This window comes from Eubalaena glacialis, chromosome 2 (assembly GCF_028564815.1).
Source record: "Eubalaena glacialis isolate mEubGla1 chromosome 2, mEubGla1.1.hap2.+ XY, whole genome shotgun sequence".
Lineage (NCBI taxonomy): Eukaryota > Metazoa > Chordata > Mammalia > Artiodactyla > Balaenidae > Eubalaena > Eubalaena glacialis.
The window spans coordinates 59,385,309-59,407,752 of NC_083717.1; the positions used below are offsets into that span (position 1 = coordinate 59,385,309).

Here is a 22,444-nt window from a genome sequence, read left to right on the forward strand (position 1 = left end):
GGGAGATGATCTTTCTTGGGCTATCGTGGAAGTTTTAGGTAGAAATCAGTAGCTCTGCAGGCCGTGATTGCTTTTGTGGTAGTATTTTTGTGTGTTTGCCTTTTGAGGTCTATCAGTTATCATTACTTTAGCAATCATTTATGGACTAATAAGAATGACCCTGTGGTGGCATTTATAGGAACAATTTTATTTAATCCTCACAATAACCTTACTAGGTAGGTATTGTTTTAGACCAGTTTTACCGATGAAAAAACCAATATGCCGAGAAGTTAGGTAACTTGCCTTCAGGTCAGACAGTAAGTATTAGAGGCTAGATAGAACCCAACCTGTGGACTTAAAATCCTGAGTTCTTAGCCAGTATGTTATATTACCTCTCTTCATATTCAAATCTGAGTAAGACAAGGTCTCTCTAACTTCAAGAAGCTGTCTAGTGACTCGTAATCCTTAACAGCAAAATGTGACTCGTAATCCTTAACAACAAAATTGTGTATCTCTTGTAACAGTTGCTTTCACAACCAATGATGAAATTCTGAATTATTAGAGATAAATGGGAATCATCAGATGGTACTGACTCCTTTACCCATTCATATGTTCATTCAACAAATGGAGCATCTCCTATGTGCCAGTATGTTGTTAGGTGATAGGGTTATGATGGTGAATAAAACACAGTACCTGTTGCCATTAGTTTCCACCACAGTGGGGAAGACAGACTTTAATCAAATACATCCAAGATTGTATAATTACACCCCAGATAAGGAACATGGTTCTCTGCAGAGGAACCTAATGGAGACTTTGGGGGCAAGACAGAGTCCTGAAGAAGTTGAGATCTGAAGGATGAGTAGGAGTTAGCTAGGTGAAGGGGAGGGAGGACATCTCAGAAGGGAAGAAGAGCACTCCTTACAGGAGGGAATAGTGTGGTGTGTTTGAGAAGCTGAACTGGCCGTGTAGCAAAGGGGAGAGGCTACAGGGGACAGATCGGGCAACGTTTGGCCTTAAGGATTTTGGTCTATCTTAATGGAATGCTACAGAAGGATTTTAAGCCAGAGCGTAATATCAGATTTGTGTTTTGAAAAGATCACTTGTGTATCAGTGCAGAGAACCAATTGGAGGGGGCTAAGAAACTGTGTGGACACCCCTTAGGGTAGTAGGCTTGTCCTCGTCCTGATGAGAGATGCAGATAGCATGTGCTAGGACGGTGGCCATGAGGCTGTTAAGAAATGGATGGATTTGAGAAATATTTAGGAGGTAAAATCAATAGTTTCCTTGTGGATTGGCAATGCAGGTGGTATGAAAGATGACTCCTAGGTTTTTAAGTTGTGGAACTAGGCAGATGCTGGGACCACTCGCTGTGATGGGGAATACCATCAGGGGACCATTTTGGGGAAGGTCATGAATTTGGTTTTGCGCATGTTGATTTCATATAGATTAGAGAACTGTGACATGGAGGTTAACAGGTAACTAGTGGTGCTGAGTATTCAAATTAAAGCTTTCAACTTTGTGGTTGTATGTCCCTTCCTCTTCACCATACTAAAATTAATGAGCGAGATTACATTTTTTTGAAACTATGTGTGGTTTCACTAAATGACCTGAAATTTTTTTGGGAAATGGGTATTCAGGTGTGGACCGAGAGAAGAGGTCTGTATAGGAGATACAGATTCCATGAAAGCAATCTCTCTTTTTCCTTAAGCTTATTTTAGTTGTTGTACCCTTCGAAATGACCTTTTGGGATTCTTTGTTGTAAATAAATGGAGAACTAGAGTAGAATTTCTAGAATCTACATTGTTGAGTGCAATTTTATAAGCCTCCTGAAAAATTACTAAAAGTAATTGTTGGGTACCCTAAAAAAATTCCCTGCCAAAGTAAGGATTAGGTGTGCTTAAGCCAGTAGTTTCTGAAAGACTATGTTTGACTGGTGTTTCTGAAAGTGTGTCCTGAAAACGCAAAGCATCCCTGAGGTCTATCAGGTGGTCAGCACTGGAATAATATTTTTTGCATACATTTTACATACTTGAAATGTAAGATTAATTGTGTTTTTTTAAAGATGTGTGTGCCATTGTGTTCTTAATGTTTGCATTTTTAAAGAATGTATATGTAACGAATTGTTCTTGCTAACATGTTAACGTTGTGGAGTTTTGCCAGGCTTCATGTAATTTAAGGGTAGTTATTGACATTAGCTATTGCATTATATTCCATTTTTTTAAATGGATCAGTGGCTCGAAAATAGTGATAATGAATAGTAATGTACGATTCAGAATTCTGCTATAATGTAGTGTGTGTACAGAGTATAAATCTATACGTGTTGGGACAAATGTATCTGCAGATATGGTGATTTCACATGTACTCCCCCCAAAGGAAAGCAAAACAATGATTAGCTGGCAATCAGATTTCACCCTATCAGTAATCCACTCCCCAGTACCCAGGGGTTATTTTATTGTGAAACTTTGTCAAATAATGGCAGCCCGGAAAGCATTTGTGACATTTTCAAAGGATAGCAGCCCCTCTGGTGAACCAGTTATTTTCTTGAATAAATATAAAATAACTTTGCAGTACAAAATTGATGAATTTTGTTGCTGAAGAGAAGAGACCAAGATCCCAGAGACGACATTCGGAGTAGAATGAGTTCCATGCGCCCAAAAGGGCTTTAAGGCCTGCTAGTGGTAAGCAGCTTGTGAATCCAGGCACAAGTTATTCTGCTAGAAGAGAAAGCAGAGTGACTATTCCTAAAGTCCCTTTATTAAATGACAGTGCTAGGGACTTCCCTGGTGGCACAGTGGTTGGAAATCCACCTGCCAGTGCAGGGGACACGGGTTCGAGCCCTGGTCTGGGAAGATCCCACATGCTGCAAAGCAGCTTGGCCCGTGTGCCACAAGTACTGGGCCTGCGCTCTAGAGCCCGCAAGCCACAACCACTGAAGCCCGGCACCTAGAGCCCGTGCTCTGCAACAAGAGAAGCCACTGCAATGAGAAGTCTGCGCACCGCGACAAATAGTAACCCCCGCTCACCGCAACTAGAGAAAGCCCGCGCACAGTAACAAAGACCCAGTGCAGCAAAAAATAAATAAATAAATTTATTATAAATAAATTAATTAATAAATGACAGTGCTAGATGTCGCATGGTATTAATAGCATGCCAAGTGGAAGAGCTATTACTATCACTTGTGTGCTTTCTGGTATTTTGCTTTTTGGTTAGACAAAACCACTAAATGCAGAGCACGAATCACCCTCTGGTTTATGCCTGGTACGTATGAGGGAGGTGTGCCGGGTGGCATATTATTTTTATCCCTGGGGACTCAGGTTACAGAAGAAGAGATTTTAAATTTCTTTTGGATCCTTTTGTGATCTCTGATGTAGACTGGAAAAGTGTGTTGAGAACAGCTCTGACAGCACCAGCTCTGGGGGCAGCAGGGAAGGGTGTAGCTCTGCAAGTAAGCGGTGTTGCACGGCGTGGCCGGGTCCTGCACTTTCATTCACAGAGAGCAGCTGGTGGGGATAGCATGCTTCCTGATCTCGGTTCAGTGTTGAAGGAGATATTAAACAGTTGTGAATAAGAGCAGATCACAGGCACCAGGCGTGTCTTTCAGCCTGGTGCATGAAGAAATGGGCACTCTGTGTAAGCCTCTGCTTTTCTGTATTGCACTGTCCTGGTTCTCAAGGGGGAAAGTGCACACATGAGTTCTTAAACTTGTGGGATTTGAGAGAAACATTTTTTTCATGACATTAGTAATGCCATTTTTTCTGATTTCAGATGTTCTCAAGTAGCATAGCTCCTTGGTACAGTCATACCTTGAATAGTTAGAACTGATCCATCAAATTTAGTTTTGAGGATGTCAATGTGACAAGATAATATTTTTGAAATATTAATGCCCTCTTTATGTTGTTCCTGGTTTTTCCTTTTACCTCTTGACTCTTCCCCCTACCTGCTCAAGCTAGCTAATTCTGTGCTCATACTTCAGAGAAGGAACGTGATGTGCCAGCAGACAGTGGGTCTAGGAGTTCATTTTTGCCTTTTTCAGTTTCAAAAACGTGGACCATAGAGGGCAACTTAGCATAGGCTACATAATGTTAGAGCACAGCTTTTCCTTGATAGGAGGAAATAATTCCCTGGGCTTGTGGAGGAGGAAAAGACAGAAGAGATGGACAAGAGAAAGAGTCAGTAGGACTCAGGGTGGAGGGACTGGGCTTGAAGGATACGTGGATAGAAGCCCGTATAAAGCCCATATGATGCAGCACTCAAGGTCTTTTTTCAGTTCCCTGTTTTTTGTTTTTTTAATATTTATTTATTTATTTGGCTGCGCCTTGTCTTAGTTGCGGCACGCAGGATCTTCGTTGCCGTGTGCAAGACCTTCATTGCAGCATGCAGGATCTTTTAGTTGTGGCATGTGGGGTCTAGTTCCCTGACCAGGGGTCGAACCTGGGCCCCCTGCATTGGGAGCATAGTCTTAACCACTGGACCACCAGGCAAGTCCCCAGGTCCCTGTTTAAGTTGAATTTCCAGATCTACCAATGCTTGCTGCCATTCCTGAGAGAGAGGATTTTCTTAACTAGTAGAAATGAAAAATAAGAAATCAGTTAACCAAGGGGCCTGACCTATGGCTCAAGAACCAATCATAAAGCTAGATGGTGAAAGTTGATAGCACCATCCACCTTACTACTAAGGTCCAGTTCTTATGTAAAAATATTTTTTCACTTTTATTCCAATAACTAAGTAATTTCAAAACTTTACCTAATGTCAGCAGTCTTCCTGTGTGCTGAACACACACTGAGATGTGGGAAAGTTTAAGAAACTTGTAGCCTATCTGAGGAGTGTGGGTACTTGAGAATTATTTTTTTCATTGAGTTTGGTATTTTCCCCCTTTCCTTTTTTGTACTCTCCCTTTCCCATCTCCCTCCTTCCCTAACCCACATCAATATCCCCCCATATAACCCTTGTTAATTACCCTTGTTGATTTAATATGCAAAATGCCATAATTTTCCTCAAGCATATATAATTATATAGGTAGATAGATATAGATAGATTTTAATAATTGATTATTTTACAAAAGTAGGATTACATTATAGTCTCTTTTCTATCCCTTTTTTCCCTTTAACAATACCTCATGAAAATCCTGAAACCTTTTGCTGTGTTTTGTTCAGTTCAAGTTTTTATTTGATGCAACTTATTACAAACTCCTTGTTTTGTTGTTGAAATTTCAGATGCCATCTCTGTGGGTGATAGTTTCAATTGTAGTTTTTTTTTAATAATTAAAAACTTTAATGGTGGTTTTAAAAAATACATAGCATAAAATTTACCATCTTAACCATTTTTAAGTTCAGTAGTATTAAGTATATTCACATTGTTGTGCAACAGATCGCCAGAACTTTTTCATCTTGCAGAGCTGAAGCTCTATGCCCATTGAACAACTTTCCATTTCCTTCTTCCCCCAGGCCTGGGGAACCACATTCTACTTTCTGTTTCTGTGAGTTTGACTACTTTAGATACCTAATGTAAGTGGAATCATGCAGTATTTGTCTTTTTGTGACTAGCCTATTTCACTCAGCATAATGTCCTCAAGGTTCACCCATGTTGTAACCTGTATCAGAATTTCCTTCCTTTTTAAGGCTGAATAATATTCCATTCTGTGTATATATCACATTTTGTTTATCCATTCATCTATAGATGGACATTTGTGTTGCTTATACCTCTTGTAAATAAAGCTGCTATGTACATGGGTGTGCTAATATATCTCTTTAAAATCCTGATTTCAGTTCTTTGGGAAATATACTCGGAATTTGTGGATCATATGTAATTCTATTTTTAATTTTTTGAGGAACTGCCATATTGTTTTCCACAGCAGCTGTACCACTTTACATTCCTACCGATGCTGTACAAGGGTTCTAACTTCTCTACATCCTTGCCAGCACTTGCTATTTTCTGTTTCTTTAATAGTAGCCATCTTACTGGGTTTGAGGTGATATCTTGTGATTTTTCTTTTAAAGATGGTGTAGCTATCGATTTTTTTTTTTTTTTTTGTGGCTGTGTTGGGTCTTCATTGCTGCACATGGGCTTTCTCTAGTTGCGGCGAGCAGGGACCACTCTTCGTTGCAGTGCGCAGGCTTCTCATTGCGGTGGCTTCTCTTATTGCAGAGCACGGGCTTTAGGCACATGGGCTTCAGTAGTTGCAGCATGCGGGCTCAGTAGTTACGGCACATGGGCCCTAGAGCCCGCAGGCTTCAGTAGTTGTGGCACATGGGCTTAGTTGCTCCGCAGCATGTTGGATCTTCCCGGACCAGGGATCAAACCCGTGTCCCCTGCATTGGCAGGCAGATTCTTAACCACTGCGCCACCAGAGAAGTCCCCATTTTGTGATTTTTGATTTACGTTTCTCTAATGATTAGTGATGTTGAACATCTTTTCATATGCTTGTTAGTCATTTTAATGTAATCTTTGGAGAAATGTGTATTCAAGTCCTTGGCCGATTTTTTAATTGGGTTATTTGGTGGTTTTGTTCTTGTTGAGTTGTAGGAGTTCTTTACACATTCTGGATATTATCTCCTTATCAGATATATGATTTGCAAATATTTTGTCCCTTTCCAACGGTTGATTGCAAAGAGACCGTTTCGTATTATTATTATTTTTAACATATTTATTGGAGTATAATTGCTTTACAATGGTGTGTTAGTTTCTGCTTTATAACAAAGTGAATCAGCTATACATATACATATATCCCCATATCTCCTCCCTCTTGTGTCTCCCTCCCACCTTCCTCCCTATCCCACCCCTCTAGGTGGTCACAAAGCACCGAGCTGATCTCCCTGTGCTATGTGGCTGCTTCCCACTAGCTATCTATTTTACATTTGGTAGTGTATATATGCACATGCCACTCTCTCACTTTGTCCCAGCTTACCCTTCCCCTTCCCTGTGTCCTCAAGTCCATTCTCTACATCTGCATCTTTATTCCTGTCCTGCCCCTAGGTTCTTCAGAACCATTTTCTTTTTTTTTTTAGATTCCATATATATGTGTTAGCATACATTATTTGTTTTTCTCTTTCTGACTTACTTCACTCTGTATGACAGACTCTATAACTCCATCCACCTCACTACAAATAACCCAGTTTCGTTTCTTTTTATGGCTGAGTAATATTCCATTGTATATATGTGCCACATCTTCTTTATCCATTCATCTGTCAATGGACAGTTAGGTTGCTTCCATGTCCTGGCTATTGTAAACAGTGTTGCAATGAACATTGTGTTACAGGTCTCTTTTTGAATTATGGTTTTCTCAGGGTATATGCCCAGTAGTGGGATTGCTGGGTCATATGGTAGTTCTATTTTTAGTTTTTTAAGGAACCTCCATACTGTTCTCCATAGTGGCTGTATCAATTTACTTCCCACCAACAGTGCAAGAGGGTTCCCTTTTCTCCACACCCTCTCCAGCATTTATTGTTTGTAGATTTTTTTTTTTTTTTGACCAGGATTCTTTATTTATTTATGGCTGCGTTGGGTCTTAGTTTCTGTGCGAGGGCTTTCTCTAGTTGTGGCAAGTGGGGGCCACTCTTCATTGCGGTGCGCGGGCCTCTCATTATCACGGCCTCTCTTGTTGCAGAGCACAGGCTCCAGACGCGCAAGCTCAGCAATTGTGGCTCACGGGCCTAGCTGCTCCGCGGCATGTGGGATCTTCCCAGACCAGGGCTCAAACCCGTGTCCCCTGCACTGGCAGGCAGATTCTCAACCACTGCGCCACCAGGGAAGCCCGTTTGTAGATTTTTTGATGACGGCCATTCTGACTGGTGTGAGGTGATACCTCATTGTAGTTTTGATTTGCATTTCTCTCATGATTAGTGATGTTGAGCATCCTTTCATGTGTTTGTTGGCAATCTGTATATCTTCTTTGGAGAAATGTCTATTTAGGTCTTCTGTCCATTTTTGGATTGGGTTGTTTGTTTTATTGATATTGAGCTGCATGAGCTGCTTGTAAATTTTGGAGACAAGTCCTTTGTCAGTTGCTTCGTTTACAAATATTTTCTCCCATTCTGAGGGTTGTCTTTCTGTCTTGTTTATGGTTTCCTTTGCAAAAGCTTTGAATTTTCATTAGGTCGCATTTGTTTATTTTTGTTTTATTTCTGTCTCTCTAGGAGGTAGGTCAAAAAGGATCTTGCTGTGATTTATGTCATAGAGTTTTATATAGTGCCTATTTTTTCCTCTAAGAGTTTTATACTGTCTGGCCTTACATTTAGGTCTTTAATCCATTTTAAGTTTATTTTTGTGTATGGTGTTAGGGAGTGTTCTAATTTCATTCTTTTACATGTAGCTGTCCAGTTTTCCTAGCACCACTTATTGAAGAGGATGTCTTTTCTCCACTGTATATTCTAGCCTCCTTTATCAAAAATAAGGTTACCATATGTGCGTGGGTTTGTCTCTGGGCTTTCTATCCTGTTCCATTGATCTATATTTCTGTTTTTATGCCAGTATCATACTGTCTTGATTACTGTAGCTTTGTAGTATAGTCTGAAGTCCAGGAGCCTGATTCCTCCAGCTCCATTTTTCTTTCTCAAGATTGCTTTGGCTATTCAGGGTCTTTTGTGTTTCCATACAAATTGTGAAATTTTTTGTTCTAGTTCTGTGAAAAATGCCACTGGTAGTTTGATAGGGATTGCATTGACTCTGTAGATTGCTTTGGGTAGTATAGTCATTTTCACATTATTGATTCTTCCAATCCAAGAACATGGTATATCTCTCCATCTCTTTGTGTCATTTTTAATTTCTTTCATCAGTGTCTTATAGTTTTCTGCATACAGGTCTTTTGTCTCCTTAGGTAGGTTTATTCCTAGGTATTTTATTCTTTTTGTTGCAGTGGTAAATGGGAGTGTTTCCTTAATTTCACTTTCAGATTTTTCATTATTAGTGTATAGGAATGCAAGAGATTTCTGTGCATTAATTTTGTATCTTGCTACTTTACCAAATTCATTGATTAGCTCTAGTAGTTTTCTGGTAGCATCTTTAGGATTCTCTATGTATAGTATCACGTCATCTGCAAACAGTGACAGCTTTACTTCTTCTTTTCCAGTTTGGATTCATTTTATTTCTCTTTCTTCTCTGATTGCTGTGGCTAAAACTTCCAAAATTATGTTGAATAATAGTGGTGAGAGTGGGCAACCTTGTCTTGTTCCTGATCTTATTGGAAATGGTTTCAGTTTTTCACCCTTGAGAATGATGTTGGCTGTGGGTTTGTCATATATGGCCTTTATTATGTTGAGGTAAGTTCCCTCTATGCCTACTTTCTGGAAGGTTTTTATCATAAACCGGTGTTGAATTTTGCCGAAAGATGTTTCTGCATCTATTGAGATGATATCGTTTTTCTCCTTCAATTTGTTAATATGGTGTATCACATTGATTGATTTGCGTATATTGAAGAATGCTTGCATTCCTTGGATAAACCCCACTTGATCATGGTGTATGATCCTTTTACTGTGCTGTTGGATTCTGTTTGCTAGTATTTTGTTGAGGATTTTTGCATCCATGTTCATCAGTGATATTGGCCTGTAGTTTTCTTTCTTTGTGACATCTTTGTCTGGTTTTGGTATATGGTTTTGGTGGCCTCGTAGTACGAGATTGGGAGTGTTCCTCCCTCTGCTATATTTTGGAAGAGTTTGAGAAGGAGAGGTGTTAGCTATTCTCTAAATGTTTGATAGAATTCACCTGTGAAGCCATCTGGTCCTGGGCTTTTGTTTGTTGGAAGATTTTTAATCACAGTCTCAATTTCAGTGCTTGTGATTGGTCTGTTTATATTTTGTATGTTTTCCTGGTTCAGTCTTGGAAGGTTGTGCTTTTCTAAGAATTTGTCCATTTCTTCCAGGTTGTCCATTTTATTGGCATATAGTTGCTTGTAGTAATCTCTCATGATCCTTTGTATTTCTGCAGTGTCAGTTGTTACTTCTCCTTTTTCATTTCTAAATCTATTGATTTGAGTCTTCTCCTCTTTTTTCTTGATGAGGCTGGCTAATGGTTTATCAATTTTGTTTGTCTTCTCAAAGAACCAGCTTTTAGTTTTATTGATCTTTGCTATTGTTTCCTTCATTTCTTTTTCATTTATTTCTGATCTGATCTTTATGATTTCTTTCCTTCTGCTAACTTTGAGGTTTTTTTGCTCTTCTTTCTCTAAGTGCTTTAGGTGTAAGGTTAGGTTGTTTATTTGAGATGTTTCTTGTTTCTTGAGGTAGGATTGTATTGCTATAAACTTCCCTCTTAGAACTGCTTTTGCTGCATTCCCTAGGTTTTGGGTCGTTGTGTTTTTGTTTGTTTGTTTTTTTAACATCTTTATTGGAGTATAATTGCTTTACAATGGTGTGTTAGTTTCTGCTTTATAACAAAGTGAATCAGTTATACATATACATATGTTCCCATATCTCTTTCCTCTTGCGTCTCCCTCCCTCCCACCCTCCCTATCCCACCCCAAGGTCATTGTGTTTTAATTGTCATTTGTTTCTAGTATTTATTGATTTCCTCTTTGATTTCCCCAGTGATCTCTTGGTTATTTAGTAGTGTATTGTTTAGCCTCCATGTGTTTGTATTTTTTACAGATTTTTTCCTGTAATTGATATCTAGTCTCATAGCGTTGTGGTCAGAAAAGATACTTGATACAATTTCAATTTTCTTAAATTTACCAAGTTTTGATTTGTGACCCAAGATATGATCTATCCTGGAGAATGTTCCATGAGCACTTAAGAAGCAAGTGTATTCTGTTGTTCTTGGACAGAATGTCCTATAAATATCAATTAAGTCCATCTTGTTTAATGTATCATTTAAAAAGCTTGTGTTTCTTTATTTATTTTCATTTTGGATGATCTGTCCATTGGTGAAAGTGGGGTGTTAAAGTCCGCTACTATGATTGTGCTACTGTTGATTTCCCCTTTTATGGCTGTTAGCATCTGCCTTATGTATTGAGGTGCTCTTATGTTGGGTGCATAAATATTTACAATTGTTATATCTTCTTCTTGGATTGATCCTGTGATCACTATGTAGTGTCCTTCTTTGTCTCTTATAATAGTCTTTATTTTAAAGTCTATTTTGTCTGATATGAGAATTGCTACTCCAGCTTTCTTTTGATTTCCATCTGCATGGAATACCTTTTCCCATCCCCTCACTTTCAGTCTGTATGTGTCCCTAGGTCTGAAGTGGGTCTCTTGTAGATAGCATTTATATGGGTCTTGTTTTTGTATCCATTCAGCCAGTCTATGTCTTTTGGTTGGAGCATTTAATCCATTTACATTTAAGGTAGTTATCGATATGTATGTTCCTACTACCATTTTCTTAACTGTTTTGGGTTTGTCATTGTAGGTCTTCTCCTTCTCTTGTGTTTCCTGCCTAGAGAAGTTCCTTTGGCATTTGTTGTAAAGCTGGTTTGGTGGTGCTGAATTCTCTTAGCTTTTGCTTGTCTGTAAAGGTTTTAATTTCTCCATCGAATCTGAATGAGATCCTTGCTGGGTAGAGTAATCTTGGTTGTAGGTTTTTCCCTTTCATCACTTTAAATATGTCCTGCCACTCCCTTCTGGCTTGCAGAGTTTCTGCTGAAAGATCAGCTGTTAACCTTATCGGGATTCCCTTGTATGTTATTTGTTGTTTTTCTCTTGCTGCTTTTAATATTTTTTCTTTGTATTTAATTTTAATAGTTTGATTAATATGTGTCTTGGCATGTTTCTCCTTGGATTTATCCTGTATGGGACTCTCTGGGCTTCCTGGACTTGATTGACTATTTCCCTTCCCATATTAGGGAAGTTTTCAACTATATGCTCTTCAAATATTTTCTCAGTCCCTTTCTTTTTCTCTTCTTCTTCTGGGACCCCTATAATTTAAATGTTGGTGCGTTTAATGTTGTCCCAGAGGTCTCTGAGACTGTCCTCAGTTCTTTTCATTCTTTTTTCTTTATTCTGCCCTGTGGTAGTTATTTCCACTATTTTATCTTCCAGGTCACTTATCCATTCCTCTGCCTCAGTTATTCTGCTATTGATTCCTTCTAGAGAATTTTAAATTTCATTTATTGTGTTGTTCATCGTTGTTTGTTTGCTCTTTAGTTCTTCTAGGTCCTTGTTAAACGTTTCTTGTATTTTGTCCATTCTGTTTCCAAGATTTTGGATCATCTTTACTATCATTACTCTGAATTCTTTTTCAGGTAGACTGTCTATTTCCTCTTCATTTGTTTGGTCTGGTGGGTTGTTACCTTGATCCTCCATCTGCTGTGTGTTTCTCTGTTTTCTCATTTTGCTTAAATTACTGTGTTTGGAGTCTCCTTTCTGCAGGCTGCAGGTTCATAGTTCCCGTTGCTTTTGGTGTCTGCCCGCAGTGGCTAAGGTTGGTTCAGTGTGTTGTGTAGGCTTCCTGGTGGAGGCGACTGGTGCCTGTGTTCTGGTGGATGAGGCTGGATCTTGTCTTTCTCGTGGGCAGGACCACGTCCCTTGGTGTGTTTTGGGGTGTCTGTGACCTTATTATGATTTTAGGCAGCCTCTCTGCTAATGGGTGGGGTTGTGTTCCTGTCTTGCTAGTTGTTTGGCTTGGGGTGTCCAGCACTGTAGCTTGCTGGTCGTTTAGTGGAGCTGGGTCTTAGCCTTGAGATGGAGATCTCTGGGAGAGCTTTTGCTGTTTGATATTACGTGGAGCCAGGAGGTCTCTGGTCGACAACTGTCCTGAACTCAGCTCTCTCACCTCAGAGGCACAGGCCTGACATCCCGCCGGAGCACCAAGATTCTGTCAGCCAGATGGCTCAGAAGAAAAGGGAGAGGGCTTCCCTGGTGACGCAGTGGTTGGGAGTCGGCCTGCCAATGCAGGGGACACGGGTTCGGGCCCTGGTCTGGGAAGATCCCACATGCTGCGGAGCAGCTGGGCCCGTGGGCCACAACTGCTGAGCCTGCGTATCTGGAGCCTGTGCTCCGCAGCAGGAGGGTCCGCAATGGTGAGAGACCCATGCACCGTGATGAAGAGTGGCCCCCGCTTGCCGCAACTGGAGAAAGCCCTCGCACAGAAACGAAGACCCAACACAGCCAAAAAAATAAATAAATCAAATAAAGAATTATAAAAAAAATATATTTTTTTAAAAAAAAGAAGAAAAGGGAGAAAAAAGAAAGAAAAAATAAAGTTATTAAAATAAAAAATTTAAAAAAATATTTAAAAAAATTAAAAAGTAATAAAAAAAGTGAAGAGAGCAACCAAACCAAAAAACAAATCCACCAACGATAACAAGTGGTAAAAAGTATACTAAAAAAAGACAAAAAACCCCCAAAAAACAGACAGACAGAACCCTAGGACAAATGGTAAAAGCAAAGCTATACAGACAAAATCACACAAAGAAGCATACATATACACACTCACAAAAAGAGAAAAAGGAAAATATATATATATTAAAAAAAGGAAGAGAGCAACCAAATCAATAAACAAATCTACCAATGATAATAAACTCTTAAATATTAAACTACGATAAACATAAAACCAGAAACAAATTAGATGCAGAAAGCAAACCCCAAGTCTACAGTTGCTCCCAACGTCCACCACCTCAATTTTGGGATGATTCATTGTCTATTCAGGTATTCCACAGATGCAGGGTACATCAAGTTGACTGTGGAGATTTAATCCTCTGCTCCTGAGGCTGCTGGGAGAAATTTCCCTTTCTCTTCTTTGTTCTCACAGGTCCTGGGGTTCAGCTTTGGATTTCGCCCTGCCTCTGCGTTTAGGTCACCTGAGGTCATCTATTCTTCACTCAGACAGGACGGGGTTAAAGTAGCAGCTGATTAGGGGGCTCTGGCTCGCTCAGGCCAGGGGAAGAGAGGGGTACAGAATGCGGGGCGAGCCTGCGGCGGCAGAGGCCAGCGTGACATTGCAACAGCCTGAGGCGTACTTTGTGTTCTCCTGGGGAAGTTGTCCCTGGATCACGGGACCCTGGCAGTGGCGGGATGCACAGGCTCCCGGGATGGGAGGTGTGGATAGTGCTCTGTGCTTGCACACAGGCTTCTTGGTGGCTGCAGCAGCAGCCTTAGCATTTCATGCCCGTCTCTGGTGTCTGCGCTGATAGACGCGGCTCGCGCCTGTCTCTGGAGCTCGTTTAGGCGGTGCTCTGAATCCCTTCTCCTCGCACACCCCGAAACAATAGTCTCTTGCCTCTTAGGCAGTTCCAGACGTTTTCCTGGACTCCCGCCTGGCTAGCTGTGGCGCACTAGCCCCCTTCAGGCTGTGTTCACGCAGCCAACCCCAGTCCTCTCCCTGGGATCTGAACTCCGAAGCTGGAGCCTCAGCTCCCAGCCCCCACCTGCTCCGGCGGGTGAGCAGACAAGGCTCTCAGGCTGGTGAGTGCTGGTTGGCACCGATCCTCTGTGTGGGAATCTCTCCACTTTGCCCTCTGCACCCCTGTTGCTGCGCTCTCCTCCGTGGCTCCGAAGCTTCCTCCCCCGCCTACCCGCCGTCTCCGCCCGCGAAGGGGCTTCCTAGTGTGTGGAAACCTTTCCTCTTTCACAGCTCCCTCCCAGATGTGCAGGTCCTTTCCCTATTCTTTTGCCTCTGTTTTTTCTTTTTTCTTTTGCCCTACCCAGGTACGTGGGGAGTTTCTTGCTTTTGGGGAAGTCTGAGGTCTTCTGCCAGCATTCAGTAGGTGTTCTGTAGGAGTTGTTCCACATGTAGATGTATTTCTGATGTATTTGTGGGGAGGAACGTGATCTCCACGTCTTACCCCTCTGCCGTCTTGAAGGTCTCCTCGTATTATTTTTGCTAACACCCTTTTGAAACTAAAAAGCAACTATATGAATCCTGTGAATTAATTTATAAGTAGAGATGTTGAACAGTTTTGGAAATATATGCATCTTATAAATCAAAGCCTATTTAGCAAGTAGGTTATTTTTTTTTAACATCTTTATTGGAGTATGATTGCTTTACATTGCTGTGTTTGTTTCTGTTGTATAACAATGTGAATCAGCTATACGTATACATACATCCCCATATCCCCTCCCTCTTGCCTCTCCCTCCCACCCTCCCTATCCCACCCCTCTAGGTGGTCACAAAGCACCGAGCTGATCTCCCTGTGCTATGCGGCTGCTTCCCACTAGCTGTCTATTTTACATTTGGTAGTGTATATATGTCCATGCCACTCTCTCACTTCGTCCCAGCTTACCCTTCCCCCTCTCCCTGTCCTCAGGTCCATTCTCTGTGTCTGTGTCTTTATTCCTGTCCTGCCCCTGGGTTCTTCAGAACCATTTTCTTAGATTCCATATATATGTGTTAGCATACGATATTTGTTTTTCTCTTTCTGACTTACTTCACTGTGTATGACAGACTCTAGGTCCATCCCCATCACTACAAATAACTCAGTTTCGTTTCTTTTTATGGCTGAGTAATATTCCATTGTATATATGTGCCACATCTTTATCCATTCATCTGTCGATGGACACTTAGGTTGCTTCCATGTCCTGGCTGTTGTAAATAGTGCTGCAAAGAACATTGTGTTACATGACAAGCAGGTTAATATTGTATTAGATAAATTGTTGTTTTATGGCAGGTATTAACGCATTCACAGTGTTTCAGTTCAACTGTGAATTGTTGTTTTTATTATTTTTATTATTTTTATTTTTTGGACCTCAGTTTCGATGAGGAGACGGTAGAGTGTTCTCACTCATTTTGTTCAGATTTTCCAAGGAATGCATACAAGGGAGTCATCATCAATCCGAGCACGTGCTGGGACGCTGCAGAACCCGACGGGGCAGGCTGCGTGGCTCCGCGGAGGAGCCAGTGACTCCAGAGTACTCCAACAGCCTGGGGAATCCACAGCCCCCAGGCCACTCAGCAAGAGGAACAGTCAATCTGTGCTTGCAGCCACTGGGCCCATCCGAGGAAACCCTAATATCCAATGGCACATCTTGGGGTGGTTGAAGGCCTACCGTCCTGTGGTATCCACAGCCACGCTCGGCACCCTGGGCCCACCTCACTTCTTCCAGGTCTCCCTACCACCTCCAGTCCTCAGACCACGTGAAGGTCTTCTTGTCTTTGCCGACGGCCAGCCTTGCCCAGGAAGCGCACCTGAGAAGTGGACAGAAATCACGTAGGCTTCAGAATTGGACCTGGGTCCTCAGAGAACACGATTCATGCAAACATTTACCTGGGCGTGAGCCCTGCACCTGCTTCCCAAGTACCTCTATCACTTAGGAGAACTGAATGCATGTCTGACAGCACAACTGCAGGAAGGTAGGCACGTAGGTGGGCCCGCGTGTGAGGGGGTGTATGTGTGTGCGCGTGTGTGCGTGTGTCTGTGATTGCGCGTGAGGACGCGCTTGCGGGTTTCTGTGTGTGCCTCTGTATCTGCGTCTGGGTCTCTGTGTGTCCCTTTGCAGTAAAAGCCACACCTTATACGCAGAGCCCTGGCTTTGGACCCTCCCACTGAATGGAGAAAGACCCCTGCCGCCTTCAAGAGGCCGCATGCGAACTTTGACCCCGATGGGCTGTTAGGCCACAGGCTCCCACTCTCCAGCAGCCCCGCCTTCTGACCAAAGCACATAGACTTGAGGAACCGGCCTCCCGGCCATGGGTGTAACATCTATGTGGACCTGGAGACCCTGCCAGCTACTAGCACATCTGATGTGCACTTGGGGCCACTCCCAGCGCTTCCGGGAACAAGGGAACCTCCCATGGGCAGGCTGACTCCACCCTGCAGCTGGCTACAGGCAAGATTCAGCCCGTCTTCCTCTCAAGGGGCCAAAGGAATTCAGCCCAGGTGCCGCTTCAGGCCAACTAGGCCAGATCACCTTCCGGGGACCCGCAGGGACGCCGACCACGGGAAGCAGTGGTCTTCAGCAACCATGACCCAGGGTCAAACCCCACGGGGGAAACTAGGCCACCTTCCCGGCCACGTTCCGGCCAGCTCCCCAGCCGGCAGGATTTGCGGCCCTGACCCCCGAGGAAACACTCAAACGCTCGACAGCCTTGTCCCACGTGCCCTTCTGCTGCCCGCAGGGCGACTCGACCCGACTGAAAGCCACAGACGCCATGCGAACACACGGACACTGAGCACCAGGGAAGACAGACAGCAAGCATGTCCGCTTTGATGACGGCAACCCCACCCCATGCATCCTGGCACCTCTCCTCCGACACAGCGACACTACTGAGGACCTCACAGAGATCCAAGGCGCTGTCCACGAGGACCACAGAAAGACTTCAACTGGAAGACCTCTGCCACACGAGGGGACCTGGAACCCTGAAAGGGAGCAAGTGGCTGTCCACGGCAGCCGTGAATTGTTGTTTTTACATGGCACAGTATTGTTTTTCAAGCCTAGCTCAGTTTCTATCCATAGCTTCCCTGAACTGTACAAAGACTTCATTCAGTGACCTGTGGAGAACAAAAATATTTATTTTTGTCCCAATGAATTGAGACTGCTTGTACACTTTTGGAGAAATACGTGAATTTATAAAGATTTTGTATATACTTATTTAGAAAACTGATTACATCCTTTGATGCACAGAAGTTTTTAAGTTAGATATAGTCTCATTTGTCTATTTTTGTTTGTATTGCTTGTGCTTTTGGTGTCATTTCCAAGAAATCATTGCCAAATCCAGTATCATGAAGCTTTTCCCCTATGTTTTCTTCTTGGAGTTTTATGGTTTTGGGTCTTAAATTTAGGTCTTTAATCCATTTTTAGCTGATTTTTGTATATGGTGTTAGGTAAGCATCCAACTTAATTCTTTTGCATGTGGCTAACCAGTTTTCCCAACACTGTTTGTTGAAGAAACTGTCCTTTCCCACATGGAGTGGTCCTGGCACCTTTGTCCTGTAAGCCTTTTAATGACTTCATAATATTTCATGTAATGGATATGTTATACTCTCGTTGTTTGTTTTGTTTCCAGATTTTTGCTACAGTGTTTACTGTGGTAAACATTCTTGTGCATATGTCCTTATGTACTGGTACTTTTATTGCTATGGGAGTTAGGTGTGGGGTTGCTGAATCAAGGGAATATATACTTTTATTTTTTGATAAATTTTGCAAGATTAAAATATTACAAGATTACTTTTCCAAAAGGCAGTAACACTTTACATTTCTATCACCAGTGTTTGAGAGCAGCAGGATTCCTCTTTTATCCCAGGACCATTGGTATCAGGAAGGCCTCTCCCAGGGGAGGGATCACATATATGACTAAGAAAAATAGAGATGTTTCTCTATATCGTTATATATGTTAGTGCTTAACATTTAAATGCATAAAGAATCCCCTATTCTCATGTTCCATAACCTCAAGAAGCCTACTGAGTAAGAGGAAAGAGGATTGATCTGGGTTGCAATTAGAGTTCTGTGATTAACTGGCACTTAACCTATAAAGGTGGAATCACTTGATGTGGAAAAACCATGGACTTGGGTGACAAACCTGGCTTCAAAGCCTTGTGACAAGTCAGCTTCCCAGCATTTTGCTGTATGATCCTGGGCAAATGACAACCTCTCAGAACTTTAGTCTCTTCACTTATAAAGGATATTTGCACATTTGCTGTTGACACTTTAAAAATGTGCTGTTGACACTTTAAAAATGTGCTGTTGAGGTTTACAAAGAAAAAAAATGTGCAGTTGACATTTGTATTACTCAAATGCTGGCTTAGTCCATTTGGGCTGCTATAGCAAAATGCCACACACTGAGTAGCTTATACGCAACAGGAATTTATTTCTCACACTTCTGGGGGCTGGAAGTCTGAGATCAGTGTGGTTGGATGAGGGCCCTCTTCCAGGTCTCAGACTTCTTGTTGTGTCCTCTTATGGCAGAATGTGCTAGGGAGCTCTCTGGAGCCTTTTTATAAGGCCCTAGCCCTGTTCATGAGGATTCCACCCTCATGACTTAAGCATCTCCCAAAGGCCCTACCTACCAATACCATAACCTTTGGAGGTTAGGATTTCAACATGAATTTTGGGAAGAAACAAACATTCAGACCATTCAAGTACCATAATCTATTATTAAAATAGTTATCAAAATAGACTATTAAAGGCAAAACCGTGGAGACAGTAAAAAATTCAGTGATTGCCGGGGGTTGAAGGGGGAGAGATGAATAGGCAGAGCACAGAGGATTTTTAGGGTGGTGAAAATACTGTAGGATGCCGTAGTGATGGGTTCATGCCATCATACATTTGTCCAAACCCACAGAATATATAACATCAAGAGGCAATTGTAATGTAAACTATAGATTTTGGTGATAATGACGTATCAGCGTAGGTTCATCAGTTGCAAGGAATGTTCTGCTCTGGTGGGGGTGTTGATAATGGGGGAGGCTATGCATGTGGAGGGGGCAGGGCATATAAAAATCTCTGTACCTTCCCCTCAGATTTGCTATGAACCTCAAACTGCTCTAAAAGATATTATTTTTTTTAATTGTTTATGATCACCATAGTAAGTCTGGTTAACATCCGTCACCATACACAGTTACAGATTTTTTTCTTGTGATGAGAACTTTCAAGATTCACTCTCTTAGCAACTTTCAAATATGTAACATGGTTCTATTAACTACAGTCACTATGCTGTACATTACATCCCCATGACTTATTTTATAACGGGAATTTTTTACCTTTTGAGCCCCTTCACCCATTTCTCCCACCCCCCACTCCCTGTTCCTCTGTATCTATGAACTGGGGTATTTTTTGTTTTTCCTATTTTTTTTTTTAAAAGATTCCACATATAAGTGAGATCATATAGTATTTGTCTTTCTCTGTCTGACTTATTTCACTTAGCATAATGTCCTCAAGGTCCATCCATGTTGTCGCAAATGGCAGGATTTCCTTCTTTTTGATGGTTGAATAGCATTCCATTGTGTGTGTGTGTGTGTACACGCGTGCACGCACATATTGTGTGTGTGTGTGTATATATATATATATCACATTTTCTTTATTCATCCATTGGTGGACACTGAGGTTGTTTCCGTATCTTGGCTATTGTAAGTAATGCTGCAATGAACATGGGTTACATATATCTTTTCGAGTTAGTGTTTTTGTTTTCCTTGGGTAAAGCTCCTGAAGTGGAATTGCTGGATCATATGATAGTTATATTTTTAATTTTTTGAGGAACCTCCATACTGTTTTCCATAGTGGCTGCACTGATTTACATTCCCACCAATAGTGCACAAGGGTTCCCTTTTCTCTACATCCTCACCAGTGCTTCTCAGTACCTTTTCATGTACTTGTTGGCCAGCTGTATGTCTTCTTTGTAAAAGTGTCTATTCAGATCCTCTGCCCATTTTTTAATTGGATTGTTTAGGGTTTTTTTTTTTGCCATTGAATTGTATGTGTTCTTTATATATTTTGGATATTAACCCCTTATGAGATATATGATTTGCAAATAATTTCTCCCATTCTGTAGGTTGCCTTTTCATTTTGTTGGTAGTTTTCTTTGCTTTGTAGAAGCTTTTTAGTTTGATGTAGTTCCACTTGTTTATTTTCGCTTTTGTTGGCTTTGCTCTTGGTGTCAAATCCGAAGAATCATCACCAAGACCAATGTCAAGGAGCTTACTATGTTTTCCTCTAGTTTTATGGTTTCAGGTCTTATGTTCAAGTCTTCAATCCATTTTGCGTTAATTTTTGTGTATGGTGTAAGATAGTGTTCCAGTTTCTTTCTTTTGCATGTGTCTGTCCAGTTTCCCCAGGACCATTTATTGAAGAGGCTCTCCTTTCCCCATTGTGTATATCTATCTATATACATTTTTAAAATTGAAGTATAGTTGACTTACAATATTATATTAGTTTCTGGTGTACAATGTACTGATTCAATATTTTTATAGATTACACACCATATAAAGGTATTGACTATGTTCCCTGTGCAGCATACTACATCCCTGTGACTTATTCATTTTATAACCCATTGTATATTCTTGGCTCCTTTATCATAAATCAGTTGACCATATATGTGTAGGTTTATTTGTGGGATCTCTATTCTGTTCCATTGATCTGTGTGTCTGTTTGTATGACAATACCGTACTGTTTTGATTGTTATAGCTTTGTAATGTAGTTTGAAACCAGGGAACGTGGTCCCATCAGCTTTGTTCTTTCTCAAGATTGTTTTGGCTATTTGGAGTCTTTGGTGTTTCCATACAAATTTTAGGATTGTGCATTCTATTTCTGTGAAAAATGCCATTGGAATTTTGATAGAGATTGTATTGAATCTGTACATTGCTTTGGGCAGTGTGGACATTTTAACAATACTAATTCTTCTAATCCATGAGCATAGTATATCTCTCCCTTTATTTGTGTCTTCTTCAATTTCTTTCATCAATGTCTTACAGCTTTCATTCTACAGGTTTGTCACCTCCTTGGTTAAATTTATTCCTAGGTATCTTTTTCTTTTTGATACAACTGCAAATGGGATTGTTTTCTTAACTTCTCTTTCTGATAGTTTATTATTAGTGTATACAAAAGCAACAGATTTTTGTATATTCATTTTGTATCCTGCAACTTTAAACTGAATTCCTTTATTCTAAAAGTTATTTGATGGAGTCTTTAGGGTTTTCTCTCTGTATAATATCATGTCATCTGCAAATAGTGACAGTTTTACTTCTTCCTCTCCTATTTGGATGCCTTTTATCTCTTTTTCTTGCTTAATTGCTCTTGCTAGGATTTCCAACACTATGTTGAGTAAAAGTGGTGAGAATGGGCATCCTTGTCTTGTTCTGATCTTAGAAGAAAAGCTTTCAGCTTTTCACCATTGAGTATGATGTTAGCTATGGACTTGTTATATATGGCCTTTATTATGTTGAGGTATGTACCCTCTATGTCCACTTTGTTGAGAGTTTTTAATCACAAATGGATGCCAAATTTTGTCAAATGCTTTTCTGCATCTATTGAGATGACCATATGATTTTTTTAAATATAAATCTGATTCTTTTCTTTAAATTAATTAATTAATTAATTAATTATTTTTTTGGCTGTGTTGGGTCTTCATTTCTGTGCGCGGGCTTTCTCTAGTTGCGGCGAGCAGGGGCCACTCTTCATTGCGGTGCGCAGGCCTCTTACTGTCGTGGCCTCTCTTGTTGCGGAGCACAGACTCCAGATGCGCAGGCTCAGTAGTTGTGGCTCACGGGCTTTGTTGCTCTGTGGCATGTGGGATCTTCCCAGACCAGGGCTCGAACCCGTGTCCCCTGCATTGGCAGGCAGACTCTCAACCACTGTGCCACCAGGGAAGCCTGACCATATGATTTTTGTGAATTTAATTTGATTTTTTTATTCAGCAGGTTCTTATTAGTTATCTATTTTATACATGTTAGTGTATATATGTCAATCCCAATCTCCCAGTTCATCCCACCAGCACCCCACAACACCCCGCTTTCCCCTCTTGGTGTCCATACGTTTGTTCTCTACATCTGTGTCAACCATATGATTTTTATCTTTCATTTTGTTAATGTGTATCACACTGATTGACTTCTGGATATTGAATCATCCTTGCATCCCTTGAATAAATCCCGCTTGACCATAGTGTATGATTGTTT

General features: G+C 41.2%; 1 protein-coding gene and 1 non-coding gene across 5 annotated transcripts in view; one reads left to right on the forward strand and one right to left on the reverse strand.

Annotated features, from left to right (window-relative positions):
• The window catches only part of CHRNA5 (cholinergic receptor nicotinic alpha 5 subunit), a 60,074-nt gene that overhangs the window by 8,207 nt on the left and 29,423 nt on the right, over positions 1 to 22,444 (forward strand). The window lies entirely within an intron of this gene.
• On the reverse strand, positions 15,583 to 15,675 carry LOC133086193 (small nucleolar RNA SNORD116). The gene has a single exon (XR_009699956.1). It is a non-coding gene; the product is annotated as a small nucleolar RNA SNORD116 (small nucleolar RNA).